Below are 12259 nucleotides of genomic sequence, written 5' to 3' on the forward strand. Positions count from 1 at the left end.
TTGAGGTCTCCTGAAAGTACTCGTTGGTGGGACAGCAGAGGGCTGATCCGGAAAGAGGTTACTAACTAGCACTGTAATCAGTGGAACGCGCCTTGCTATTTTTTCCTCAATATGAAAGTACCTAACTTTATTGTTAAAAATAAAACCTCATTACAGTTTCAAAGAAATGACCATTACAGTTTTCGTATTTGAACACAGCACTCATGAAAAGTCATGTTAAAGCACCACTTACCCTTGAAGAATAATATTTATCTTTTTTTAGTTTCTAGTGTTCCCCAAAGTACACACGGAGTTAGTGCAAATGCTGTCTGTTCTTATTACATCGACTGCAATCTTGGTGCTAGCATACACACACACACACATCCACATCTCAGATATTTATCGGTTTTCAACCCGATTCTATGTATGAATCCGAAATTTCAAATCTAGGTAATTAGCTCCAAAATTCATGCTTTATTCTCGGTGCTCAAATCGTGATTTACTCAGTTATTAAATTTTTTGTAAGGTATACATTTGATATATTGAGCAGACTGAGGAAGATAAATAGACGTAAAAACTAGTCAATCTTTGTCTTAACTGTTTATGATTTCTTAACTGTCAATAAAATAACTCTCTTGAGGAATTTTAAATATTCAAGTTTTGTATTCCGATTTCAGATTATTCAAATCTGAGGTACGGATCTCGGATCTGGAACTGGGTCCAGACCTAGATTCGACATCTGGACTCGCATTCCGATCGAATCAGATTGTTTTAGTAAGTTGCATTTGATCCTTTGAGTAGACTGAGGAGGCAAATAGACAAGTCAATATTCGTCTTAGTTTTCTTTTTTCTTCTTCACTGTCAGGACATCGTGGAATTGCTTTTGACCAATTTCAGATATTCAAGTTTGTTATCACAATTTCAGGTGTAGGTTTGGATACGAATAAAGATCTCAGATCTGGATTTTGGATCCGGTTCCGAAGTTTGGACCCAGATCCAAAGTTTGTTCCCAGATCCGAGATTCGAATTTCGGATCTAGATTCGAGATCCGGACCCAGATTCCGAGATCCGAATTTCGAATCCAAATCCGAGATCAGAATCCAGGTATAGATCCTAGATTTGGATCTAGTTCCGGATCCGTCAAGATTTTTACCCGAATCTCATTAGGTCCGGGATATTCGAATCCGAAAATTTTTGGACATCCCTAATTTCACCCCGTTAGGATATTGGTAACTTTTGTTATCATGACGTAGTACCGTCTTTGACCGCTTATTTAGATTCTATAACCGGTATTTAAGTCGGATTTTTTATTAGTCACGTCAAAGCCATCTTATTTAAAGTGAGTGCATACCTTGAGAGATCACATTAAATGTTATCGATTTTTTTATCGTGACGTCTGACTTTTTCTTTGAAATAACCAGAAACCGAGAAGAGAGTAAAGATTTCTAGGAGGTAAAAGTTTCCAGGAGGTAAAGATTTCCAAGATTAAAAAATCCGCGACTTCAAGTTTCGTCTATTCAAGATTCGTCTAATGACCTCAGGCAATGAAATTTACAGATGTTAACTCAAGAGAAAGTGCTCGCAAGATGTTAATTCAAGATTTGCCTAACGTGAAATTATGTTGGTAGTACTGACAAGAAATAACACAAAAAATGTACTAATTTATAAATTAAATATATATATATATATATATATATATATATATATATATATATATATATATATATATTTAAAATGCACATATTAAAACAGTATAAGCACAAAATTACAGCATATGACTAGATGTTATATCTTTGGTATCGAGATATGAAAATGTTACATGAAGTTACGCAATGTATTAGTATACGAAAAATATAAAACGAAGTAACATAAACTCTATGAGAGTTTGATTAAATCATTAAAAAAAATAATAATAATAAAATAAACAAATCACCAGGAATCAGTAGAAGGCTGAAACCGTCCAATTGCAGTGCGAGAATAGTTTCAAGAGGAAATGCTAATTTTTAATTAAGTGCAAACATTTTACGGGTCTGAACCCGGAAAAAATTAGTAAGTTAATGAAACTTGGAGGACAGCTTTTTTTCCTTTCAACTATAGGCATATCCTAAAAATGCTCAGATATCCGCCTTAAGCTTCACTCAACATGGCTGCCGTATCTAATTTTCGCGCCGCCGTGTATAAAACAATCATGTTTTCTTTGATTTCTTGTCTTAGATTCAATCATACGTTCTTAAAACTTATAATAAAATGTAATTAAACTATCCTTTCGTTTTATATATAGTTACAAAGATAGAGTAGGCTTCTGCCGCTTAATTTTGAATCTGTTTCTTTCGAGTGTATTTTTCTAATTTCGTATGAGTGTATTCCGTGTAACGTGGGTTCCTGTCACCACGGCATGGCGCGTCCTCAGGTTGCCGATCGAGGAGAAGGCCTCTAGATAAAGAGGTTAGCTGCGAATATACTGAATAAGCAGTCGCGGACAGCCGACTAGGAGTGGTCCTCCAGCTTGGGGGTTTGGGTAGGGCTAACAAACTCATCCTGTAAAAAAAAAAAAGTACTTGTTCAGAAATATTCACAAAAGCCTCGGACAAGGACTGATAACTTGGCACGACCTCAGCAAAAGAAAATGGACATGAGATTTGGAATATGGAATATTATGAGTCTTTATAGGGCAGGCGCGTTAAAATCCGTAACGAGGGAGTTAGAGAAATACAGGATGGACGTAGTAGGAGTTCAGGAAGTTAGGTGGGAAGGAAATGGATCTGAGAATTCCGGAAATTTTACGTTCTTTTGCGGGGAAGGAAATAAAAATCACCAGTTAGGAACAGGGCTTTTCGTTCATAAACGTATATTACCAGCAATTAAACGGGTTGAATTTGTTACTGACAGACTTTCTTTTATCACTCTTAAGGGACGGTGGTGTGATATTATTGTTTTAAATGTACATGCCCCAACTGAAGATAAGGATGACGATATAAAAGACAGTTTTTACGAAGAAGTGGAACGGATATTTGACCAACTCCCGCGATACCATATGAAAATTCTATTAGGGGATTTCAATGCGAAGGTAGGACGAAAGGATATTTTCAAACCGATTATAGGGAACGAAAGTCTACATAAGGAAAATAATGACAACGGTGTTAGACTCGTGAACTTTGCAACATCCAAAAACCTAATCGTGAAGAGTACAAAATTCCCACATCGCGACGTTCATAAATACACTTGGACATCACCAGACGGGAAAACACACAATCAAATTGATCACGTTTTAGTAGATAGAAGAAGGCAATCTAGCATAATTGATGTCCGGTCGTTTAGAGGGGCTGATTGTGACACTGACCACTACATGGTAGCAGCGATAATACGAGAGAGGTTATCGTTGAATAAAGGTAATATTCATTGTCCGAAAACGGAGAGATTCAATTTAAAGAAATTAGAAGAGAGCCAGGTAAGAGAGGAATACCAGATTGAAGTTTCGAATAGATTCTCGGCTTTAGAAGATTCGGAGTGCACTAGTGTTGGGGATACCTGGATTGAAATTAGAGATAGCATTAAAATTTCGGCAAAAGAAAAATTGGGTCACGCGGAAATACGTAGGAACAAACCATGGTTCGACCAGGAATGCATAAAACTAGCAGAGAAGAGAAAACAGGCAAAATTACGCTGGCTACAAAATCCGAATAAAATGACTACACAAAATTTCGCAGATATCAGGCGGGAAACTTCCAAACCTTTTAGAACAAAGAAACGCGATTTTCTGAAAGCTAAAATTAAGGAACTTGAAGATAATAGTAAAAATAAAAACATACGGAACATGTATAAGGTAATCAACGAATTTAAGAAAGGCTATTAACCTCGTGCTTATATATTAAAGAAATCTGACGGTACAGTTCTCACTGACACGGATAGCATCTTAAATAGATGGAAAGATTTCTTTGACGATTTGCTTAACACGCAACCAAAAACTAGTGTGCGTGGAGAAAAGGAGATACACACCGCAGAACCGTATATTCCAGAATCCAACAGAATAGAAGTAGAAACCGCTGTAAAGAAATTAAAGAAACACAAATCTCCGGATGTAGATGAAATTCCGGCTGAGTTAATTTTAGCCGGAGGCGAAAAATTGTGGAACAAGATACACAAATTTATTCTCCTTATCTGGAACAAGGAAGAATTGACACAAGAGTGGAAAGAATCAATCATTGTTCCAATCCACAAGAAAGGCGACAAAACTGTAATAATTATCGAGGCATTTCTCTTCTGTCAACATCCTATAAAATCCTTTCAAATATTCTGTTAGCAAGACTGACTCCATACGCACATGGAATTATTGGAGATTATCAGTGCGGATTTAGACGAAATCGATCAACTATCGACCAAATATTTACTATTCGTCAAATACTCTAAAAAAAGTGGGATACAATACCCCGGTACATCAACTATTTATTGATTTTAGAAAGGCGTACGACTCGGTTAGGAGAGAAACATTATACAACGTTTTTGCAGAACTTGGAATACCGAGAAAGCTAATTAGATTAATTAAGATATGTTTAAATGAATCCCAAAGTAAAGTCCGGGTAGGAAAATTTTTGTCCACGAGCTTTCACGTCGAAAATGGCCTGAAACAAGGAGATGCGTTGTCGCCATTATTATTTAACTTTGTGCTGGAATACGCTATAAGGAAAATCAAAGATAGCAACTAGGGCCTACAGTTGAACAGTATTCACCAGGTTATGGCATATGCTGATGATGTAAATTTAATAGGAGATGATAGGAGAACAATATAAATAAATGTAGAGATCTTATTAAACGCTTGCAGGGACATGGGGTTAGAAGTAGGCTAAATGCAGAGAAAACTAAATACATGGAAGTGCGTCGGGACCGGAATACAGCAAATTATGGATGCGTTAAAATATTAAATAATACTTTTGATAAAGTGGATAGTTGCAAATATCTAGGATCAATATTAACAGAGGAAAATCATATTCACAGAGAAATTAAATGTCGACTAAAAGCAGGAAATTCGTGTTACTATTCGGTTTAAAATCTCTTGTCGTCGCGAATTCTGTCGAGGAATTTGAAGCTTAAAATATATAAAACGATAATCATGCCTGTTGTTCTGTATGGCTCCGAAACATGGTCTCTTACTCTGAGGGAAGAACATAGACTGAAAGTATTTGAGAACAGGATCCTGAGAAGAATATTCGGACCCAAGAGGAACGGGAATGGGGAATGACGGAAACTTCATAACGAGGAACTACATAGTTTATATGGTTTACCCAACATTGTTGGGGTCGTCAAGTCTAGGAGGCTTAGATGGGCGGGCCATGTAGCTAGAATGGAAGAAAGTAGAGACGCTTTCAAAGTCTTGACTGGAAGACCAATCGGAAAACGACCATTAGGAAGACCTAGGCGCAGATGGGAAGACAATATTAAGATGGAGCTCGCAGAGATTGGAATACAGAGTAGAAACTCGGTGCAGTTAGCTAAGGATAGAAGTCAGTGGAGAGCTTTTGTGAACGCGGCATTGAACCTCCGGGTTCCATAGGCCATAGAGTTAGTTAGTTTTTAGTATGAGTGTATTAAAAGAAAATCTCCAACCAAAATGTTTAAATACATGAAAATATAAGAGGAAGCATGGATGATATGATACTGTTTTCACATGAATTTTCAGGAAGTAGCACGACTTTGTTCCAGAAAGGGAAGAAAACTTGTTAGAAACTACTTGAGAGATAGACCGTTAATTGCAATAGATTGTGAGTATCTTCAACAATTCTACTACAAATCCTGAAGAACTAGTAAAAGTGGGATAACGTATTTCCAATTGCACTTTCACGTATCGCATGATGGTGACGCACTGCCTGTCTGTAGATATTTCACATACAGAATACTTATTTTACACCAGTCATTCATATCTCAGTTTTTTTCCATAAGAGCAAATGCGAGCAAACAGCACGTATTGAAGGCGTACCATCAGAAGCAAACTTGGCTAGAACCAAATATTCCAGTAGTTGATTGCAAATTTAAAACTCTCATGTACTCAGTCCAACTGTTCACGTTCGAGATTGTTTCGCTCAGACTCACTGTAGGGAAATCACATTTTCGGAGTGAAAAAACAGGATGAAAGTGATAGGTTGGTGTTATCTTAGTGTTGAACAACCCTCGAAATATACGTTACTTTTATGAATCTTTCGAAGCTCCTTCTTTATTTTTTTAATTTTTTCAGTGTAATAGGTACCTTTTCTGGCCTGAAAGGAGCAGAGTGTGGGTCTGATCGAACACAACCGCATCGTTTATGTCAAAACACTGCACCGTGCCAGAGATGGGTTAATTTTTGTGTCTCTTATGTACTATAAATTATTTCGCCTGTGTGAAGTTGGCCCCCAAAACTTTGGGCTACACGAGATATTTATTGGGCCAGAAAGTACTTCATTTGGGCTGTTTGGGCTAGCAACTTTTAGCGTTTGGGCTACTTTGGAAACAAAGCTACAGCCTCACAAAGTTTGAGCGGCCAACTTCACGTTAGCCCCCCAAGTGTTTGGGCCACACGAGATTTTTATTGGGCTGGGTAGTACTTCGTTTGGGCTGATTGGGTCAGCAACTTTTAGCGTTTGGGCTATTATAGTTTCCGAAATATGGGCTATTAAACTTTTGAAAAGTGATTTACCTGCTTCTTTTGTCGGGGTCAACTTCACTAATATGATATTTCTGACAAACAGGTTTATTGGAATTTACAGCACTTTGTGTCGACTAGCAGTTTAGAAAGTTTCAAGATTTAGGCTGTTTTCGAAACAAAATTAGAGCTTCTGAAAGTTTGGGGGGCCAATTTCACATTAGCCCCCAAGTGATTGGATCAGATGAGATTTTTATTGGGTTGGATAGTACATTGTTTGGGCTGATTGTGTCAGCAGCATTTAGCGTTTGGGCTATTATAGTTTCCGAAATATGGGCTATTAAACTTTTTGAAAAGTGATTTTTCTGCTTCTTTTGTCGGGGTCAACTTCACTAAGATGATATTTCTGACAAACATGTTTATTGGTATTTATACTACTTTGTGTCGACTAGCAGTTTAGGAAGTTTCAAGATTTGGGCTGTATTTGAATCAAGATTAGAGCTTCTCAAAGTTTGGGGAGCCAACATTACATTAGCCCTCAAGTGATTGGGCCAGACGAGATTTTTATTGGGCTAGATAATACTTCGTTTGGGCTGATTGGGTCAGCAACTTTTAGCGTTTGGGCTATTATAGTTTCCGAAATATGGGCTATTAAACTTTTTGAAAAGTGATTTTCCTGCTTCTTTAGTCGGGGCCAACTTCACTAAGATGATATTTCTGACAAACATGTTTATTGGTATTTACACTACTTTGTGTCGACTAGCAGTTTAGGAAGTTTCAAGATTTGGGCTGTATTTGAAACAAGATTAGAGCTTAACAAAGTTTGGGGGGCTAACTTCACATTAGCTCCCAAGTAATTGGGCCAGACGAGATTTTTATTGGGCTAGATAGTACTTCGTTTGGGCTGATTCGGTCAGCAGCATTTAGCGTTTGGGCTATTATAGTTTCCGAAATATGGGCTATTAAACTCTTTGAAAAGTGATTTTCCTGCTTCTTTTGTCGGGGTTATCTTCTCTAATGTGATATTTCTGACAAATACTTTTACTATACTAATTAGTGCAATTTCTCTCTCTCTCTTTTTTTTTTTTTTCTTTAAAAGTTATTTATAATGGAGATTATACTTGTGCCAATTAATTTGAGATAGATTAAGATACCAGTTACTATATACTCAAATATAGGATGTTTTCTTCGTATTCATGTAATACAATTTGGAATTCTTTTTCATAAGATTTTGTCTAATGCTGCTCCATATGCATATATCCAGATTTTAGTATTTCATTATACGAAATCCGGATTTCGGCTTTCGTCATTTCATTATCCGAAGTCCGTTTTCGGTTCTTAACATTTCATTATCCGAAATTCTAATTTCCGTTTCTGACATTTTATTATCGGAAATTCGGAGTTCGGTTTGAGCTGAAATTCTAAATCCAGATTTTGTGAATCTGAATCTTTGACAGCGCTAATTTTGTGTAAGTAGTTATCGGCTTTAATCCCCTAAATTTATTTTACTGGAAAACAATTACTGTCTTAATAAACTGTAAAAGCAATAACTTTACAATTGCAATGGTTATATACGGTAATCTGACCTATTAATAAGACACTGGTAAAAATTATATATACTATATACATAATTGAATTGCGTCAAACCTTGAAGAATTATGTCCAAATAATTTTTATAACCATTCATTCTTTCCTTTTTACGTAAGCTTTTCGTGAATACGTGGATAATATATACCTGTGTTTGATGCAAAATCTCCAGGTTTGATTCCCAATGGAGTCTCAACGAGCATACAATATTCTAACTAGTCCCCTTCATATTATTATTATTATTATTATTATTATTATTATTATTATTATTATTATTATTATTATTATTATTATTATTATTATTAACAATTCTTTGTAATTTCTAAGCCGAATATTCATCCGCATTATATTGTATATAGGGAAAGCAATAAGAAAGCAATCTTTTTTTCTCAGTTCGTTTATTTCAAAAGATTACGATGAGTACTTCATGTTTCTAGGGAAGTACTTGAATCCTTCTGCTCCACCTTGCTGAAAACGAAATACAAAATTATGAATTTGAAGTATAAAGCTTTTCTATATTTTTCGCCTATTTATAAAAGTATCAACGCAGGTGGGTCAAGTTTTTGCTGGAGTCTTGGCAGTCTTGGTATTCTTACACATTTAGTCTTGGTTTTGGTCTTGCTTATGCATCCTCGGTCCAGGAGCGTAACAAGGCTGGGGCAACCGGGGCGATGCCCCCGTCCAAAGGCGATCACGGTGCTCGCAGGTACAGTCGTAAATAAATGGGAATCGTAATTACAAAACCTACATTTTAATGGTGACGTGCAGTTTCTCACGGTGCAATTTCACACGGTCCTATCTGCAGGTGTCGTGCACTTTCACACGGTCCACCTGTCAATCATTTGATTCATCTTGAAAACGCTTTCACTATAGGAGGAGGGAGGACACAGAACAACTGTCAACTATCTAAGAACAGAAAAAGAGCAAACACAAGTTAAATATGAACAGTTGCAATTAATACTACAGGAAGACAGCTTAGGAAATGTTTCACTTTCACAAAAAGAATAATCAAAATAACCGGAAATTAAAATAACTTAAGAACAAGACAGAAGAAAAGATAAGCAAACTAAAGTTATAGTAAGGAAGGAGAGAAAATAATAACATAAACAATATTAAATTGAAATAAATAGGAATATCGCAAATTGAAATAGATGAAAACAAAAGAGAATAGCAAATGAAAATAAATAATAAGAACAGAAAAGTTAAATAAAAATTGTAATCATTAGAAATAGGAGATAAAACAATCACAATTTAAAATAAATAAATAATAAAATAAGCAGCATATCAGAGAATTCAGTCAGGAAGTTCAAAAATCGAAAAAAAGGTGCCCGCCCCAAAGCATAGAAAAACGTTATTTGTGAAACACAAAACATTAGCTGTATACTCCAAGGCGGTTTGGAGACGATAGCTGTATACTCCAAGGCGGTTTGGAGACGAATCTTGTCGTCTTGATATTTTTCGAGCAAACAGCACATTGCTGAGGTAGAACATTCATACTTCTGTACATCGTCAATCCATTTTGTACAATTCATAGTTCATTATTCCAGCTTTTGGAAATGGGTAGGAGCAAGTTCGAGCGAGTTCTTTTGAAACTCGACTCGACTCGAAACAGACATCTTTAAGCTTGAGTCGAGAACTCGGCTCGAACAACTTCCGACCGGAATTGAGGTTAAGTTTCGAGTCGAGTTGAGCTAAATCGAGCCAAATCCTGTATGTAATTTCAAGTACTTTCTTCAAGTATTCTACATAGACAATGTAATTATTATCAATGATATTACTACTGCTAGAACTTATTATTATTATTATTATTATTATTATTATTATTATTATTATTATTATTATTATTATTATTATTATTATTATTATTATTATTATTATTATTATTATTATTATTATTATTATTATTATTATTATTAACAACAACAACAACAACACAGCATATAAAGAGGAAAGACAGGCGGTTTATATCTGAATACCAAAATCCAAGGCGAGTCTAGGAAGCAATGACACCGTTTATGAGCTTTTCGGTTTGAGTTCCGGAGAAGCAAGTATTCGGGCTCGAGCCAAAAATCATTAAAAGTTATAGGGCATTGGGCAAACATGTTCAAAAGTGCTCGGCCCGGAGTTAGGGCTGTCAACGGCTTGAGCTGCTCGGGTCACAGCTCATTCACTATCGAGCTGAAACGAGAAGTTGGCCGAGCTTACAACTCATCCAACCGAGCCGGCTCGAGCCATGGACTCAGTTGAGCCGAATCAAACCGAGCCGATGGACTCATTTCAATCCAGGCTGCTCAAGCCAACGGCTCAATTGAGGTGGTATTAATTCAATTGTTCGTATTTATTTTAACTTATGTTTCCTCAATTTCTGTTCTTAGTTGGCATTTGTTCTGTCCTCCCTGCCCCTATAGTGAAAGCGGTTTCAGGATGAATCACATGATTGACAGGTGGACCGTGTGATAATGCACCACACCTGCAGGATGATTAATCCGATAAAGAAAACGGTGCGAAATTGCTCGATAATGAGCACTATTTGAAACTGTACAGTGCGAAATCGCACGGAATCATTTTAATGGTTTTGGTGACCACTTCCAACTTCTGCCAAATGTAAATTTAGTACGTACTATCGTAGAAATTAATAATGACGAAATTCTGTGTCAAAAGCTCTTGCATAATGTGTGGAACATTGCATCTTTCTTCACCATTTGGCGTTCCACACATGTATAGTCCAAACCGTTCATAAGATAAGAAAAAAAAAATGCCTACCTATTACATTAAAACCTATTATTTCCGCCAGCAAAATATCTGAAGGTGTAACCTCTTTCAAATAAAGACCAAATCTTAATAGCCCAAAACACTAAATCTTGATGACCAAATCACCCCAAACGAAATACTATCCAGCGCAATAAAATTTTTGTCATGTCCAGTCACTTGGAAGGGCTTGAACGTGGCCCCCCAAACTTCGTGAAGGTCCAACTATTTCAACAAAAGCCCAAATCTTGAACTTTGCTACACTGCTAGTCGACACATAGTATTGGCAATTCTAGTAAACGTATTTGTCAGAAATATCATAGAGAAGTTGACCCCAACAAAAGAAGCAGGAAAATCACTTTTCAAAAAGTTTAATAGCCCATATTTATGAAATTTATGAAGCTCTAATTTTGTTTCAAATACAGCCCAAATCTTGAAACTTTCTAATCTGCTAGTCCATACAAAGTACTGTAAATACCAATAAACATGTTTGTCAGAAATATCATATTAGTGAAGTTGACCCCGACAAAAAAGCAGGAAAATCACTTTTCAAAAAGTTTAATATCCCATATTTCGGAAACTATAATAACCCAAACGCTAAAAGTTGCTAACCCAATCAGCCCAAACGAAGTACTATCCAACCCAATAAAAATCTCGTCTGGCCCAATCACTTGGGGACTAATGTGAAGTTGGCCTCCCAAACTTTGAGAAGCTCTAATTTTGTTTCAAATACACCCCAAATCTTGAAACTTCCTAAACTGCTAGTCGACACAAAGTAGTATAAATACCAATAAACATGTTTGTCAGAAATATCATCTTAGTGAAGTTGACCCCGACTAAAGAAGCAGGAAAATTACTTTTCAAAAAGTTTAATAGCCCATATTTCGGAAACTATAATAGCCCAAACGCTAAAAGTTGCTGACCCAATCAGCCCAAACCATGTACATCCAACCCAATAAAAATCTCGTCTGGCCCAATCACTTGGGGGCTAATGTGATGTTGCCCCCCCAAACTTTGAGAAGCTTTAATCTTGTTTCAAATACAGCCCAAATCTTGAAACTTCCTAAACTGCTTGTTGACACAAAGTAGTGTAAATTCCAATAAACGTATTTGTCAGAAATATCATCTTAGTAAAGTTGACCCCGACAAAAGAAGCAGGAAAATCACTTTTCAAAAAGTTTAATAGCCCATATTTCGGAAACTATAATAGCCCAAACGCTAAAAGTTGCTGACCCAATCAGCCCAAACCATGTACATCCAACCCAATAAAAATCTCGTCTGGCCCAATCACTTGGGGGCTAATGTGATGTTGCCCCCCCAAACTTTGAGAAG

This window comes from Thermobia domestica, chromosome 2 (assembly GCF_964235325.1).
Source record: "Thermobia domestica chromosome 2, izTheDome1.hap1.1, whole genome shotgun sequence".
NCBI classification, from domain to species: Eukaryota; Metazoa; Arthropoda; class Insecta; order Zygentoma; family Lepismatidae; genus Thermobia; species Thermobia domestica.